Genomic DNA, 17,520 nt, shown 5'->3' with positions numbered 1-17,520 from the left:
TCACATAAATCCAGTGTGTGCTACAGTGAGATGTTATTTAACATATATTTTAAGTAATATATCCAAACAATTTAACCACATTAACGGATATGTTGTCATATTTTAAGATTTTATACACAGTGTCATAGTGAGTGAGGATGTAAATGTTGAGATTTAATAATAAAATATCAAAAGTATTACTTTTCTTAAGTTTTTATGGTTCTTTAAAACCAGATCATTCAATCTGAGACATGTAACTAATGATAGTCTATAAATAGATCAGGTCAATATTAAATACTGCCTGTCACATTGCAACCATAATTGGCAGCCCTTTTTTGGCACGCTTAATGCTTATAAACCAATACGACTTCAGCCATGGAAACATATCCACGGGTGGATGTGCTTGTAGTTGGTGTTGTGTTGCATGTATTTATAAAATTACAGATTGCATTTCTGTCACCGCATGTTTAATATTCATCAACATGGTTTATTTAGTAATAAAAATTATTCATTTTGACTGTTAATGTCTTTGCTAATTAAGGAGCGATCGTACGTTTACTTGCTTCTGCAATGTGATTTATTCTGCGAACAAATTAATTTGGAATTAGCATGATGTAATTAAATATGCTGTTAAGATCGTAGGTTGGAATTTGATCTTTATTTGAGACATTATCAAAAATGAAGCTAAACAGTGATGTTATCTTATTTGACCTTTCTGCTCTTTTTCCGCTCAAACCATACATTTTCAATTTGTGTCAGTGGTACATATTTTGCAGATGCCCATGTATTTGGAAGTTTATTTCACTTAAGTGTGAATGAAATAAACCTTTTCCTGTGATCGCAGCAAGAGGCTCCTGGACCCTATTAAAGCGTGTGCGTGTCACATTAGTGCCATAGTCCAAAAACATGCTTTTCAGTTGAATTTTGACTTTTTTTATTGTGTAATAGGCGTGAATACTGTGTGTGTTTGGTTTCTATGATGGACTTGTGATCTGTCCCTGTCTACCTGCCCTCTAACCAATGCCTGCTGGGATAGGCATCAGCACTCCAAAACCCTTGAATTGGACTAAGTGGTATAAATGATGGCGTGATGGATGACTCCTCCTACACATTGTCCCCAAGTTTCTTTTCTTTTAGGCTCCTTGATGGCTTGTTGTTGTGAATGAATGGTGACTTTTGATTTCATCTTGCCAGGTTGTGACGTGTTGCCAGCTGAGTTTGTGGCACGTTGTCGTGGCAATTAATTAATTCCACTCAGACAATAAACGAGACAGAGACAAATATATCTTACAGTACTGTCACACTTTCATTTTGTTAATGAACAGGCACAAGAGCTTAGATACGTTTGTGTGCGCTGTCATCTCAGAGCGCACCATCTTTACACCTTGCAACAAAACTCCCAAGTCAGAGATCTTCAACAGGGGCGTCTGCGGCCCCTAGGGTGTCCTAAGAGTTACTGCAGGGGGTCCGCCAATTATTTGATCCCAAGCTTCTTTTTTTTTCTTTCAAAAATATGTCCGAAAATACATTTTAACATAAATACAACCTATAATAAGAAAAGAAAAATCTTCCTATTTGTTAGAAGACTAGACTAATACTTTATGTCTATCTCTGCGCAGATGAAGTGGATTATTAAACCGTTATAAAGAGTCGTACTGACTACCGAACTTCTGCTGGAGGGAAAAATGCAGGCTCCGTTTATTCGGTAGTTTTGGGAGAAGAAGAAAAATGAACAGCGTCTCAGTGACGTAATCAACCCGCGCATGCAAGCGCAACACCGCCCACTTGTGGACAAACAAAGTCGTAAACAAAATAATAGTACACAGTAACACATAGTCATACAAATACACTGGTGTCATATCTCAACACTCCCACTTATGAATTATGTGCTTACTGTATACCTTTTCATATTCATAAAACAAATGAAAAGAAACGTGGTATAACCCATACCACTCACATTTCACACACCAAACATTGCCTTAGCAAATGTCTTCAGTTTTACCTTGGATGCGGGCTTCGTCATTACATCCGCAACCATTTCGTCTGTAGGGCAATACACCAATGAAATCCTTTCCTTTGACTCCTTGGAGTACACACAATGGTCTGATTGGTTTTGTGTAAAACCATCACCTGTCAAACACTCATGTAACAGTAAGTTCCAATTGCGGCCAGACTGCTTGAGGCCGTAGATTGACTTCTCTAGTTTACACACTAGTTTTTCTCCTTTCTCAATATAACCCTCAGGTTGTTCTATGTATATGTCATAGTCTATGGGGGCATGAAGATAGGCCGTCTTTACATCCATCTGGTGTAAAATCAAGTCATATTGAGCCGCCTTCTGTAGAAGCACTCGAACACTTGTTAGGTTGGCTGTCGGCGAAAATGTCCCCCCATAATCCACCCCAGCTCTCTGGCTATATCCCTTTGCTACAAATCTAGCCTTGTACTTGTCGTGTCCATCTATATCTGTCTTTATCACATACACCCACCTTCCTCCCACTGTTTTCTTGCCCTCTGGCAATTTCGTAAGGGTGAATGTTTTGTTGTCTCTTAGAGACTCCATTTCCTCGTCCATTGCCCTGGACCAGTTTTCTGATTCTGGTGATTCCATGGCCTCTTTAAAGGTCAGAGGGACACCGCACACTGCCCTGTATGCATAATCTATAGTAGTGAGTGAGCTGTCATCACTGTCGCCCTGACTATAGTCAATCAGGTATCTTGGAGGGTTGCGTTCCCTTTGGGGGTACCTCCCACTGGCTGAGGCTTGTGACATCACCCTTGGGTGCTCCTCGTCATCATCCTCAGGTGCTGACTGTGTACCGTCAGTCTGTACTCTAGGCTGAGTTGCAGCTGTCTCAACAGACTTTCTCTCTCTTACCCAGTCTTCTGGGTGCAGACCTGGTGTCTGAGTCTCATTTTCACTAGTTGCCTTGTGTACAAATTTAACTAGTCTGTGTTTCTGTACTTTCTCTTGGTCAGGGTAGTAGACTAGGTAGGCCGGGCTGTTCTTGTCGTGTCCTACAAAACGCCCCCTCTCACATCTAGAATCTAACTTTCCCTTGTCCTGCTGGTAAGCATAGCATTCTGTCCCGAACTTTTGCATTCTAGCCATGTTGCACTTTTTTCCTGTCATTGCCGTGTATGGCGTAGTGCCTGTGTGCTTGTTGAAGCATCTGTTTCTGGTGTGGGCTGCCTCCTGTACAGCATAATGCCAGAGGCTCTTTGGTAGACCACTATCTATTAGCATACACCTTGCCATCTCGAATAGTGTGCGTCCTTCTCTCTCTGCAACGCCATTTTGATGGGGAGAGTATGGGCAGGACGTCTCATGTCTTATTTTGTTCCGTCTCAACAGGGTTTGAAACTCCTTGCCTGTAAACTCAGTTCCATTATCTGACCTTATGCATTTCACTGGCCCATAGGGAGCTACATCTGCCAGAAATTTCTCGGTCGCTTGCACTGTGTCACTCTTTGTTTTTAAGAAATAAACACACACAGCCCCTGTGCACACATCTGTAAATGATTGCATGTACCTGAAACCATTAATGGACTCGTTTGCCACAGGACCGGCTAAATCAGTGTTTACCAACTCCAGTGGTGTCTTGGCTTTGTCTGTAGATTTCCTGTTCCTGTTTTGGGTAAACTTCCCTTCTATGCATACTGCACACTCTTTGTCAGGTTTACACACTTTACCCTTTATACGCATACCATCAGTGATATCCTGTAGCTTTATGATATCGTCATAGTTGCAGTGGCCCATTATCTCATGCCAAGTTTCTATATCATGGCTCACATGGCACTTTTCAACAACACATTCAGTTTGCAAATAGTACATTTTCCCCTGCACAAAAATGTCAAACCTGGTACCATCCGGTGACATCAGGGCATCTCTGCCCTCTTCGAAGAACACACTGGCTCCGTGTGCTGTCGCAGACTTCACAGAGAAGAGCTCTTGGGGGTACGATGGAATATATAGTGCGTTCCGCAGTGTCACTCTACACCGTCGCCCCTCACTGTCGAGCAGACATACCGTAGCATCTCCCCTGCCCTGCACCACACCAAAGGTGCGCTTACCGTCCGCCAGCTCCATGCAGTGTTTCTCTGGCTCGAACGAGCTGTCAAAGCTCTTGAACTTCTTCTTATCATTGACTATGTGGGAAGAAGCCCCACAGTCCACAATCAATCCTGGTTTGAACTGTTGCCGTCGTCCTGGTCCTGCTGAGCTGGTCTCTCCAGCCTGCACTCTGAAGATGTAGTTCTCTTCTTCCGCAGCATTCCCCGGTCCCTGACCTCGACCTGCTCCGTGACCACCCCCGCCGCCGCCACCTTGCTCGCGTGCACACCTGGCTCCATCAGCGCGGTCCTTCTTCTTGCACACTTTGTCCGTGTGACCCTTGACCCGGCAGAAGCTGCACCACACGCTGCGTGAACAGTCCGTTTTCCGATGGCCTTTGTCACCGCATCGCCAGCACACCGTTTGTTCATAATCTCCCTCACAGCGTTTCACTGGCTTTTTCTTAGGCGCTGCGTGGGCCTTCATCACCCTCTCGGACATCTCGTCCGACGCTGTAGCATTAGCTACATCTTCTGCCGCCTCAAAGTTTCTCAATTTGGCCTTAAATTGTCCCAATGTCAACTCACTGTCGCCATGTGTCACCATTAGAGTGAATGGCTTATATCTCTCAGGTAACCCCCTCATCACCATGGCCATCATTAGTCCCTCACTCGGTGCTTCTCCCGCCCCTTTGAGAGCCGTAATGATTTGTTCAGCTCAGATAATGTATTCGGTTATCGTCTCATTATCAGCCTTCTTTAGCCCAGTCAATGTTACATACAGAGTGACAATCCGGGGTCTGCCCTTACCAATGTAATGTTCCCGCAACACCCGTACTCTCTCTACCGTTGTTCTTCGTTTCTCTGAAGATCAGTCCCAAGCTTGTGTTGTCCAATAAAGGCGCCAATGCGCAGTAGGCGTCCGCGTTCCGCTCCTCGTCTAGGGCCTGCTCTTCCACTGTCAAAGGTCCCACGGGCTCGGTAAGAATGGTGGTTTTCAGCCCCACACCATGCATGCAACAGAGCATTCGCTCTTCCCACAGTTCATACTCATCGGCCTGTCCGTTGAATGTGGGCCACCTGCTCTTCTTTCGCTCCATCTCCCTAGGTAGCGTTAGCTTAGCTTAGCGTTCCGTTAGCTTCCCGATAGCCTCTCTCGATGCTAACTAGCTTCACACTTGCTAACTTACTACTCCGTGCTAACCTGCGCGCATCCCGCCATCCGAGGTTATCACACTTCGTGTACTTCTTTTATCAAACTACTAAATAATCCAACGTTATCTGGGCCCATAACCTGTTAGAAGACTAGACTAATACTTTATGTCTATCTCTGCGCAGATGAAGTGGATTATTAAACCGTTATAAAGAATCGTACTGACTACCGAACTTCTGCTGGAGGGAAAAATGCAGGCTCCGTTTATTCGGTAGTTTTGGGAGAAGAAGAAAAATGAACAGCGTCTGAGTGACGTAATCAATTTATTTATTGAGTAATCACCCGCCCCCCCTCTGCACAGTGACGTCAGCATAAGGGCATTCAAGACAGACAGTGTTCATTGGTGTTCAACAGGCTCTTCACCTGTTTAGCTAGATCTTTGTAAAGTAGGGGGGCTGGTATCAGGTCAGTTCGGTACTTACCTTGTACACACTGCACACAATTCAGTCGGCCCCTTAGGACTCTATAAGTACCCTGGAGCCTACTTTACACAGTCTAAGAAGCTACCGTTGGTCCAGGCTGCTAAACAGCGCACCACTTGTTCACTCACCTGAATATTGAAGCCATAAGCATTGGGTGTGGAGGACCTAAATCCTGTCCCACTCAGTCCTCCCCAGATTAAGCACTTTGTTACCCCTACAAGGCGGCGGCAATAATTCCGACCGTCACACATATTAGCCAAAAAGGTACGTATTATTAGCCTAAGTATATGGCCATTCTTATGTTAATGCGATCTACAGTGGATCGCTTTGTAACTTCTCGACCAACAAACTCTAACAGACCCTGCACTTCATCACGAACCACTGGCGAAAGTTCAGAGGATGAGGCTAATGCACCTTTTAACTGCCATGCTACAACTAATGCTAAGAGCAAACGAGATAAGACCCGAAAATATTCAGAGAATTATCTCAAGTTTGGATTTACCTTTAAAGAGACTGAGGGCATTGAATTACCAGTGTGTGTGTCATCTGCTCTGCCGTGGCTGTCAAACGAAAGTATTGGAGCGAATTAAGGGGGGCAGCCCGGGAACCGCCACAGCCGGGACGCGAACCCGTGTCTCCTGCACCACAGGCAACAATGTTTACCAGTCAACTAAAGAGTCCGACCCGTTAGCCAAGGGCTAACATGTCTACTTATCCGTGCATGCTACACTAGCCCCCTCTGAGAAACGCGTCCCCGCGCTTCAGCTCCCTATGCCCCCACGCCTCTGGGCGCACGCGCTTCCGATGGCCTCACGGTCTCTCCATCCCACTTCTGACACCAATGTAGCGAATTAAGGGGAACAGCCCGGGAACCGCCACAGCCGGGACGCAAACCCGTGTTTCCTGCACCACAGGCAACAACGTTAACCAGTCGAGTAAAGGGTCCGACCCGTTAGCCAAGGGCTAATGTGTCTACTTATACGTGTACGCTACAGTATGAAACCATCAAAGCTGCAGCACCACTTGGAGACAACCCGTGCTCACTTGAAAGAAAAACCAGTGGAATATTATCAGGACCGTCTCAAAACTCTCAAAGGCCAACAAACATTGATGAGACAATCAGCTAAAGTTGGCGAGCTAGCTTTGAAAGCCTCTTGCTCTTCGGATTGCTCAGAACAAAAAGCCATACACAGTTGCAAAGGATTTAATATTGTCTGCAGCCAGTGATATGTGCAAAACAAAGTTTGGGAATGATGAGTACGTTAATAAACTAAAAAACATTCCATTGTCAGACACAAACATTGCTCGCTGTATTGATGACATGGCATCTGATATGAGGGTGCAACTAGTAGAGAAACTGAGGTTGACAGAGGCTTTTGCATTACAATTGGATCAATCAACGGACTTGTCAAAAACAATTACAAAAAACATGTTCTATAAATATGTAGCCGGGTGGTAAAGAACCGATCTTTCTTCCTGCAGTTAAATGTAATTCTGTACTGCCCCTTTAAGAGATTAAGCTCGACTCAGGGTTATAACGTCACACACGCGACGCCTAGTGTCAGTCAGAGCGAGGACGGGGTGAAGCATGGTGGACAGAGATGCATAGCAGTCTGCATCGGGGTAGCCAGTTTTGCTGTAGCTGTTCTTGGCCAGCCACGCTGAGGAGGCCATCTTGAAACGTGGCTGCAAAAGCCCACTACTGTATTTCATTTGTATATACTTCATTTGTATATTTTTCATTTGGGTACATTTTTGTATTTTATTTTCATGCGATCGGGATTTTATTTTGAACTTAACTGATATTTCAGTTAATGTTGAACAGTGTTGTAACTCAGCGAAAGAGCCATTACTAATGTAATTCATTGTGAATATCTGTATGGCTTGGAATGTTATAAACAGCATAAGTGAATCCTTCTATTCTCCTATCGACCGCTGTCCTCCTATTGAAGTGAAGCAGCATTCAGAATAAAAACCCCAAAATAGAATTTTGTGTTGTCTGGTGAGTTCATTAACCTAAGGACCCATCACATTTTGGTACCAGGAGTGGGGTATCTGAATGTTAGGAGTTAGTTTTATTTTTATTTTGAATGAAATACAGTAGTGGTGAAGACAGGTTCTGCGGAGAGTTTACCTGGCTTCGTGGAGGTTCATTGGATAGACTGCCGAGAAGTGTTGGTGATCAGCCTGCTGGACCAGAGGACCACACTACAGCAGCATTTTGGGGAGGTTTGGAGAGTCACAAGCCCAGTGGCATCCAGTGTCAACCACGTGCTGAGTTATTGTCGTCCAGAGACTGTTTCCAGCTGAACCACAGTGTATCCTTCCTCCTGCACGAATACCGCACTGATAAAAGACTGAACTCTTTGACCTTTTTGAACTGTACCTATCGTGAACATTCACAATGTCTGTTGATGGTGATGACATTTCTGTTTCTGTAATGGGAGAGGGTGATGATGACGATCGTATGGAGGAGATTCAGCAGCAACTACAAGACCTTGGTAGGAAGCATAGTGAGGCTATGGCAGCCATATCCGATCTGAGTAGTCATTCAACTAGATCGTATGTGTATGTACCCAGGGAACGCCACATTAACCCATTTAGTGGCGATGTAAGTACAGATGGGAGAGAAGTTAATGAGTTCGTGGAGGAGGTAGAGAGGGTGATAAGGGCTAGAAATCAAACCCCAGCGGAACAGTTGGACTATGTAATATCTCTTTTAAGAGGGCCAGCCTTGGAGAGGTGAGGTTTCGGATGGGGGTTGAGCCCAAGCAACCAGCAGACGTATTCACGTACTTGAGAGAAGCATTTAGAGAAAAGCGAAGTACTGCCCAGTTATTACACACATTCTATGGCCGTAAGCAAGCTGAAGGTGAAGACCTTTGCACCTACTCACATGCTCTGTCACAGATACTGAGTTGTATAAGGAAGTTGTCACCAAATGCAATTCCTAATGAACAGGTTGTCATCAGAGATCAGTTCATTGAAGGTGTTCGAGATGTAAGTCTTAGAAGGGAACTTCGTAAACTTGTGAGAGAAAAGCCCTGGTCAACTCTCGTCGAGGTGAGAGATGAAGCTATTAACTGGTCACTGGAGGATCCAAAAACTGGTGGGGTAAAGCTAGTCCAGAATAGACATGTAACATCTGAAGCTGTAATTGTAATGTCCGTAGACGCCTTGTCTTACTGACATAGAATAATTCAAGAACGAGCCGACTTCGTAGGTTCTTAACTGTGTAGCTTTTACTAGCGTTCATCCGACATACAACCTTCATAACATGCGCTTCTCGCTTCCTGTATACATCACACGCACTGCATGTACACCCGTGAGTAGGTCAAGTTAAACACGTGACCTTTCATTCATTACATCTCCCCCTCTAAGATGATTTTCTAAACATTTCTCTGAACATTTACTGCCAACAATTTTAACCTGTATATCACCCCCCTTTTCACAAAAAAATAAAAAATCTCCCACAGTACACAAGTCCATACGCCTCACAAATCCAGCCGGATTGCAGGCTTGCTCACCCTGCCAGAGCGAGTAACATATGGTGTGGAAGTTGGCATTTCTGCTGCTCGGGACTCATCCGTGTTTCCACTCTCCCCTGGAGTGACATGGTCAGGATCCCTGCTGACAAAGGTGAGTGTTTTAGGTGTGGCCAACAGGTGGCGCCTGTTCCTTCTGTAATGTTCACCTTGAGCTGTCTCCACTATGTAGGATCTGGGAGTGGAGCTCTGACTGTGAACAACTGCTGGCATTGTCCATGTTTTCTGTCCATCAAGTTTGGTGAGTACTGCGTCACCCGAGTTCAGTGGGCGCAGTGTCCGCACGCCGTTCCTGCGGTTGTAGTAGAAAGCCTGCCTCGATTTGGCTGCGGCGTCAGCGGTTTTGATCAGTTCCTCTTTAGGCCAGGCCGGTTTCAGGTTATGCTGCAATGTGGGTAAGGTGGTTCTGAGTCTCCTACCCATGAGCAATTCCGCTGGACTGGCTCCAGTGGAAGAAGAGGGTGTAGCTCTGTATGTCAACAGGGCGAGGAGAGGGTCTTCCTGCCTTAATATGCTTTTGGCTATCTGAACAGCCCTCTCTGCCTGTCCATTACTCTGGGGGTAGTGTGGGCTTGAAGTCACATGGATGAAATCATAATCCTCACTGAACCTCCTCATCTCTTCTGAAACTAGCTGTGGCCCATTATCACTAACTACAATTTCAGGGATACCAAAACGTGCAAATGTAGCCTTCAGCCTAGCTACAACCTGACTGCTAATAGTTGTTGGTAGATTTAGGATCTCCAAAAACCTGGAATAATAGTCAGACACTATCAAGTAGTTTTGCTTTTTGTACTCACACAGGTCTATGCCAACTTTCTGCCATGGTCTGGATGGGAGCTCACTTGACATTAAAGGCTCTTTTCTCTGTGTGTTCTTGTGTTCTCTGCAGAATTGACATTGCTGTATCTTTGTTGTAATGTGCTCTGTCATTTTGGGCCACCACACTGACTGGCTAGCTCTCTCTCTGCACTTAACTATCCCCTGGTGCCCGTCGTGTATTCTGTCTAAGATCACCTCCCTCATCTCTGTGGGAATGACGATACGACTGCCTCTGATGACTAAACCATCTACCTCAGATAACTCCCCTCTCACCTGATAAAAGTCTCTGACTGTCTCCGGCACTTTATCGACATACTCAGGCCAGCCGTGTCTGATGAAGCCCAACACTGTCTGGAGCTGCAGATCCCCATCCGTGCTCTGTTTTATCTCCTGCATCCTTTGAGGTGTGGCAGGCACCTGGCACACGATGGCATCAATGTGCGCTGCAACATCATCATGAGAAGCACCATCTCCGTAGCACTGCTCTGGGCCTCTGGAGAGTGCATCAGCCACAGCTAAAGTTTTGCCTGGTGCGTATTCAGCCACTGCATTGAAACGCATCAGCCTCATTAACAGTCTCTGGCACCTAATGGGCACATTATCCAAGTCTTTGCTGTTCATGAGAGGCACTAGTGGTTTATGATCGGTGACAAGTCTGAAATTGTCAAGCCCAAACAAGTACTTCTCGAACCTTTCACATGCCCAGACGCTGGCTAAGCACTCTTTCTCGATCTGTGCGTACCTTGTCTCTGCGTCACTCAGCCGTCGGGAGCAGTAGGCCACGGGCTTCCAGTGTTTCCCGTGCTGCTGGAGCAGAACGCCCCCCAGCCCGTAGCTGCTGGCATCTGCTGACACCACCGTAGCCTTAGTGACGTCATAAAAGGTGAGTACCGGGGCGGTGGCGAGTGCTGCTTTAAGGTCTTGGAATGCTGTGTTCTGTGCAGGTCCCCACAGCCACTCTGTCGTTGCTTTAAGCAGTCCATAAAGCGGCTGACCTACAGTGGACAGCTCTGGGACGTATTTTGCCAAATAGTTCACCATCCCGAGGAACCTCTTGAGTTCCGTCACGTTCTGGGGCTGAGGAAAGTTCTCTATTCCGGCCACTTTGTCCGGGTCAGGTCTGATGCCTGCCTCGTCGATGACGTGACCAAGGAAGTGGACTTGTTTCTGTTTGAACTTGCATTTCGCTTGGTTCAGTTTGAGACCTGCTGTTTCAATGACCCCCAGCGCCTCTGCTAGGCGCCGGTCATGGATTTCCTCAGTCTCTCCATGTATAAGGATGTCATCCATGTACACCTCTGTGCCCTCTAGCCCGGTCAGAGTTTCCGCCATCTTTCTCTGGAAAATCTCTGGAGCACTCGTTATACCAAATGGAAGGCGGCAGAAAGCATACCTCCCTAATGGGGTGATGAAAGTGGTGAGCCCCCTGCTGTCTTCATGCAAGGGGATCTGGTAAAACCCACTTGCTGCATCCAACGTTGTGAAGAACTTTGACCCTGCGAGCCTTGGCATTATTTCCTCCATAGTGGGCAGCACGTATTTCTCACGTTTCACCGCTCGATTCAGCCTCCTGAGGTCAGCGCAGCAGCGAACCTCTTTCTTGTTCGGTTTCAGCACCGGCACCATAGCGGCACACCATTCTGTGGGCTGAGTCACTTTTTCAATAATGCCCTCATTTTCCATGCGCTGCAGTTCTTTCTTAACCAGTGGTACAAGTGGCAGCGGTATCCGTCTGGTTGTATGCACTGCGTATGGCTGGGCACCCTCCACCAGAGCTATTTTCACTGGGTCTGTTTTCAGCAGTCCACTTGAACCGAAAACTCCACTGACCTCATTCATCCGCTTCACTAGACCCATCTCCACTGCCTCTGGACGACTCAGCAGACAGCTGCCTCTCCCCTTGATCACATACACTGGAAAGGAGTATTGTTTCTCCTTGTAGTTGGTTGTGGCTTGAAACTGTCCTATGCAGCTGATGTTTCCACCTGGGCTTATGAAGCATGTGTCAGGAGGTCCCAGTTTTATGTTTGGCTTCAGCTTTTTAAATGTCCCTTGGTTGATAACAGTAGCGTCAGCCCCCGTGTCAATTTTAAAGGTTATTGGTACATCACTTATTGTTAAACTAACAGTCCAATCTTCCTGACTGCTCTCTTTGCCAACTTCTCCCAGAAAGTACAGCTGTTTAACCTCTTCAGTGACTTCTCTCACCGCTTTAGAGTGACATACACGCTCCCAGTGTCCCTTTTTATGACACTTGTTGCACTTACTGTTCGTTGCAGGACACTTCCGCTCATCGGTGTGCTGCGTCTTGCCGCACCTCCCGCATTCATCTGCTTTGTTGGTTGCAGGTCTGCTGCCACCATGATGCTGTCCGCCCTTTTTGTTTTGGCGTTCGTCCCGCCATCGGACAACATTGACGTTAGCCAGCTGGGCCTCTGGTTGGTTAGCTTGGAGGCTGAGCTGCTTTGTTATTGCCTCCGCCTGGCGCACTTGTTCAATGACTTTCACCAGAGTAAGGTCCGCTGTGAGCTGGAACTGACGGGAGAGCACTTTGTCTTTTATGCCCACTACCAGACGATCTCTGATATGTTCATCCCTCTTGTCCCCAAACTCACAGTGTTCAGACAGCTCATACAATGTCCGGATGTACATCTCCGCTGTCTCTCCTGGCTGCTGGCTACGTTGATAGAAGCACGCCCTCTCATGTATGATGTTACGGCGGGGAATAAAGTAGTCATCGAACTTTTTCAGTACGATATCATAGTCCACTTTATCACCCTCCGCCGCGAAGTCAAACGAGCTGAATATCTTTTCAGCCTCGCTGCCCATTGCATAAATCAGCGAACTCACTTGAATCTCCCCGTCGTCTTTATCCAGCTTTGTCGCGAGCCTGAAGCGCGAAAACCGTTGTTTCCACTCCGGCCATTCAACGGGGCAGTCAAACTTGAATTCACTCGGCGGATTAAACTTCGGCATGACCGCTCGTGTTCCGATACACAGACTATTCTGACACCATGTAATGTCCGTAGACGCCTTGTCTTACTGACATAGAATAATTCAAGAACGAGCCGACTTCGTAGGTTCTTAACTGTGTAGCTTTTACTAGCGTTCATCCGACATACAACCTTCATAACATGCGCTTCTCACTTCCTGTATACATCACACGCACTGCACGTACACCCGTGAGTAGGTCAAGTTAAACACGTGACCTTTCATTCATTACAGTAATTGATACCCAGTGCTCTGCTGTTAATGTTACAACCAGGCGCACTGTTACTTTAGAAGATGTGCTTCAAGTAGTGGCTGAGCAGGGAAAGGCCATAGGTGAGTTGACCAAGGCTGTGAAGGAACTCACGGGTGACAGATGTAAAACCGAGCAACCAGCTGTTAGACCTAGAACACAGCCTAGGTTTACGGAAGATGGCCAGCCGATTTAATTTAAGTGCAATGGGGTGGGGCACATTGCTAGAAATTGTGTGCAGAGCCATAAAGCGCATCCTGGTGAATCTCCTACAACGCCTGCTATTCAGGGAAACTCCAGCCCTCGGTTGCCGTGAGCCAGGCAATGCGGGGGCAGCCCAGAGGCTCGATCAATGACCCTAGCCGCACCAGACTACTTGAACGCGCAGTCGGTAAATGCCCTGTCGTTCAACTAAAGATTGGAGGTGTTGTGGCCTCATGCTTATTAGATACAGGAAGCCAAGTGAGCAGTATTTCTGAAAGTTTCTTTAGAGAACACCTGTGTAGGGAGGATGGGGATATGCTCTCTACTTCCGGTTGGCTTAAAATCACGGCAGCTAATGGTTTAGATATACCATATCTAGGGTACCTGGAGTTACGCCAGTAATGAGAGATGACATCAATGAATCACACAATGCAGATGGAAACGTGCGGCAGCAGCCATTTAGTTAAACCGGAAAAAGAACAGAGACTACCACGCAGGCAGACCGGAAGGGAGGCTTGGTAACTATAGCAACCACAACCAATACTGGCGTCACCCCTTTTTTTTAAAAAAAAGACCCCACCCCCCTACACGCAGCACAACAATAACACCACAGAACACCAGGCAACATCACAGCTCAGGCTATATAACTAGGTCTGTAAGGTAAGACAAAACGTTATCACCAGTACACACAAACAACTGGCCTAAAGTTCAAAGTTGTCTAAATGCCGCGGCAAGCGCCGGCGACGCTCCGAGCGTCGAGGTGCAGCATCAGGCGCAAAAGCAGGCACACAATCGCCAGGGGAGCTCCCCCCAGGCTCGACCTCGACAGGAGGCACAGTCTCATCCCCCAGCCTCATATCGTTATCACAAGGCAGCCAGGTCTGGTTTTTGCGCAACTTCGCGCTGACCTTCACAGTGTCCTTGCAGGTGACATACAGCGTAGCTCCTAGGCCCGGCTCTCTGACGGCGCCGTCAGTTACAATCCACAGCTGGTCCGCAGGCCGTGGAAGCGTGATGGCACGTGTAGAAGATAGTGCCTTCTGAGCAGAGTCGAAGGCACGCAGCAGCTCGTCTGACCACAGGATCGCCTCCTTCGACTCCCGCCCAGCGACTGCGTCGTCCAACGGGGCCAGCACGGCAGCACAGTTCTTCAGTACACGAGCCAGCACCTTGTATGCGCCAATGAATGAACGCAATCCCGTCACAGTGTTTGGAGGGAGGCATGCAGCCAGGGCAGAGACGCGGTGAGGGCTGGCCTGGATTGCACCCTGACGCCACACCCAGCCCAGGATGGAGGTCTGTACAGGAGCTACAGTGGTCTTAGTGGCCGACAGGTTCAGACCACACTTCTGTAGGGCAGAGAGAACCCACCTCCAGACAGCTAGCAAGTCCTCGAGAGTGTCTGCACCACAATACAGGTCGTCTGCCACCTTGGTCACATGGCCTTGTTCAAGAAGGTCCCCGAAGACTCTGCACGTCAACTCCTCGAGCGCCGTCTCAGACCCCGGCATGCCCATAGCACTCCGCACATACACACGGACACCCTTGAAGGGTGTGACGACCCCACAGTACTTCCACGAGTCCCTGGACAGAGGAATCTGATAAAAGGCTTTGGTAAGGTCTGTGGCAGTAAAATATTTCCATTGAGCTATAAGACGCAGGGTGGAGTCAACATCAGCATCAGGGAGGGTTGGGGTTTACTGTACCGGCCAACATCCGCGAATGCAGTGACAAGGCGAAAGCCACCTCCAGGCTTCTTGATAAGGAACGAAAGATTGACATATTCCACTGTGATGTCGACATCCTCGGGCTTTCTGAAGACGCCCATGCTCTCCAACACGTCGAACTGAGCTTGGAGTTCTTGCAGCTGACCCCTTGAGTACTGTGGGACCCTCCCCTTACGTTGTGGAGGTAGGACAGGTCCCATGTTCACCCTGGCCTGGAACGGACCCACAGCGCCGTTATATCCTTCAAAGTGGGGATCAAACACTACATCAAACTCTCTATGCAGGGCGCGGAACTCATCTCTGATGTCAGCAGGCATGATGTTATCCGGATCCAGAGGTCAGAGGACAAGGCTGACATGGTCGTCGGGGCCGGTTTGGGGGGATCAGCTGGCACGGCGGCGTCACTGAGTGACGGGACATATGTGGCGCGGACACGGCATAGGTGGTGGCTTTTCTGGACCAGCCGCGGCTCGTCAGTGAGATTTGGGACACGGATCTTCCCGGACACACCCTGTAGCAAAGTTGGGGCAGGCCACTGCTGTGAGTCAGACTGGTCACATGAGACATCGACGTGTGGTTCAACAGCCAGCTCACTGTCCACATTGCACAGCTCAGGAGGCAGCTCGAGCTCGATGTACTCCCCTGGCCACACAGTAGATTTATCCGGAGAGCGGAGCACATGCGCGCGCCGTACGGCATGCCTGTCCATCGGTGTTTGGAGGGTGCCGTAGCGGTATATATCCTCGCCCAAGCAGATTTGGTGTTTGGCTGGTCTGATGGAGACGTCGTTCTTTTCCATAAAGGGAATTCCAGCCAGGATGTCAGAGTCGAGATTCTCAACGACGAGACCCTCAAAATAGAGGTCATGGCCATCTCTCTGGAAGTGTGTCCGTGTCTCTCCCAATACTTTCAAAAGGGACGAGCCATCTGCTTGGAATGCGGACTGGGTACTTCCTGTGATGGTGACGCCCAGCCTGGTCGCGTATGAGGCCCTCATCATGTTGCCTGTTGCCCCACTATCACTATAAGTACATGTTGCACACCACTAGATGGCGCTGGCTCACCACAAACGCACTCCTCTACCTCATCGTCAGTCTCGACCTGCTCTCCCAAAACCTGGCGCGACTTTGCCATGTACGTTTTATCTTGGGGGGGCAGAAAGGAACATTTGCTGAGGAAGTGATTATCAGGCCTGCCGGCACATTTACAAAGGGGACGTGACCTCCTTGTCCGGACAGGGATGGATTGCTTTGACTTGGGGAGTTCAGACACAGCCGCGCGCATAGCCCTAGCATCCTCTGAGGCCTGCAGTTCCTCTAGTAACGAATCAAGGGCTTGTGATATTTCTGGTTTAATGGATGCCAATGTGCGAGACCGCAACTCGGTGCCGTACCGTTGTTTGACGAGCTTCGGTAGATCACCATGTATGAGGCGGAGCCATGTGAGCACAACAAATTTCTCCAGTGAGGGCGTTAACTCCTCGTCCTCGATCACAGTCTGTCCCATGTGACTGATGCCAGAATCTTTACACAGTAGATTGTCTTCCGTGAAGGCCATCAAGCGTTTATATAAATCCTCTGGTCTCTCATCAGGCTCCCGTTTAATAGCAGCAAAGTCAATGACATGAGCCCTGGTGCATTGAAAGCCATAATGTAGACGAAAGCTCGCCATATGCTGTCAATAGATGTGGAGTTCCTGACTATGCCGTGACGAGAGATTACAGGACAATAATTGGCTATCTGTCCCAACATTAGCTCTAACATGGCTACCTTCTGTTCTTTATTGCGACGTCGGGGCGCGGGAATATCTTCACCGTCATCTGTGAATCCACGGACAGGGGACGTTTTAGACTTCTTCCCCCACTCCACGCCATCGAGCAGGAAGGGGGCAAACCCGGCGTCGAGCGACAGTATATAAAGCAGGTTCTGACGCCAGTTCTCAAAAGAGTTCACCGTCTCCATCTTTGTTAAACACCACTGCTCTGTGTGTCGCCATGCTGCCCACTTAGCTAGCACAACTGTGTCTGAGCTAGCCCAGCTGCGTCTGGTGGTAGACGTAACTACCCTGTGATTCCCCTGGAAGGGCTACCGCCATTAGTTCGGTAAATATCAGTCTTCGGGACGTAAGTCTGGTAAGCGCTGCCACCACGCCAGTAATGAGAGACGATATCAATGAATCACACAACGCAGATGGAAACGTGCGGCAGCAGCCATTTAGTTAAAACCGGAAGAACAACAGAGACAACAGGGAGGCTTGGTAACTATAGCAACCACAACCAATACTGGCGCAGAATGGTGCTTCTTTCTGTAAAGGC

The sequence above is a fragment of the Lampris incognitus genome, chromosome 12, assembly GCF_029633865.1.
Source record: "Lampris incognitus isolate fLamInc1 chromosome 12, fLamInc1.hap2, whole genome shotgun sequence".
Lineage (NCBI taxonomy): Eukaryota > Metazoa > Chordata > Actinopteri > Lampriformes > Lampridae > Lampris > Lampris incognitus.
The sequence above is the reverse complement of the archived record's forward strand: the minus strand, read 5'-3'. Positions refer to the sequence as shown.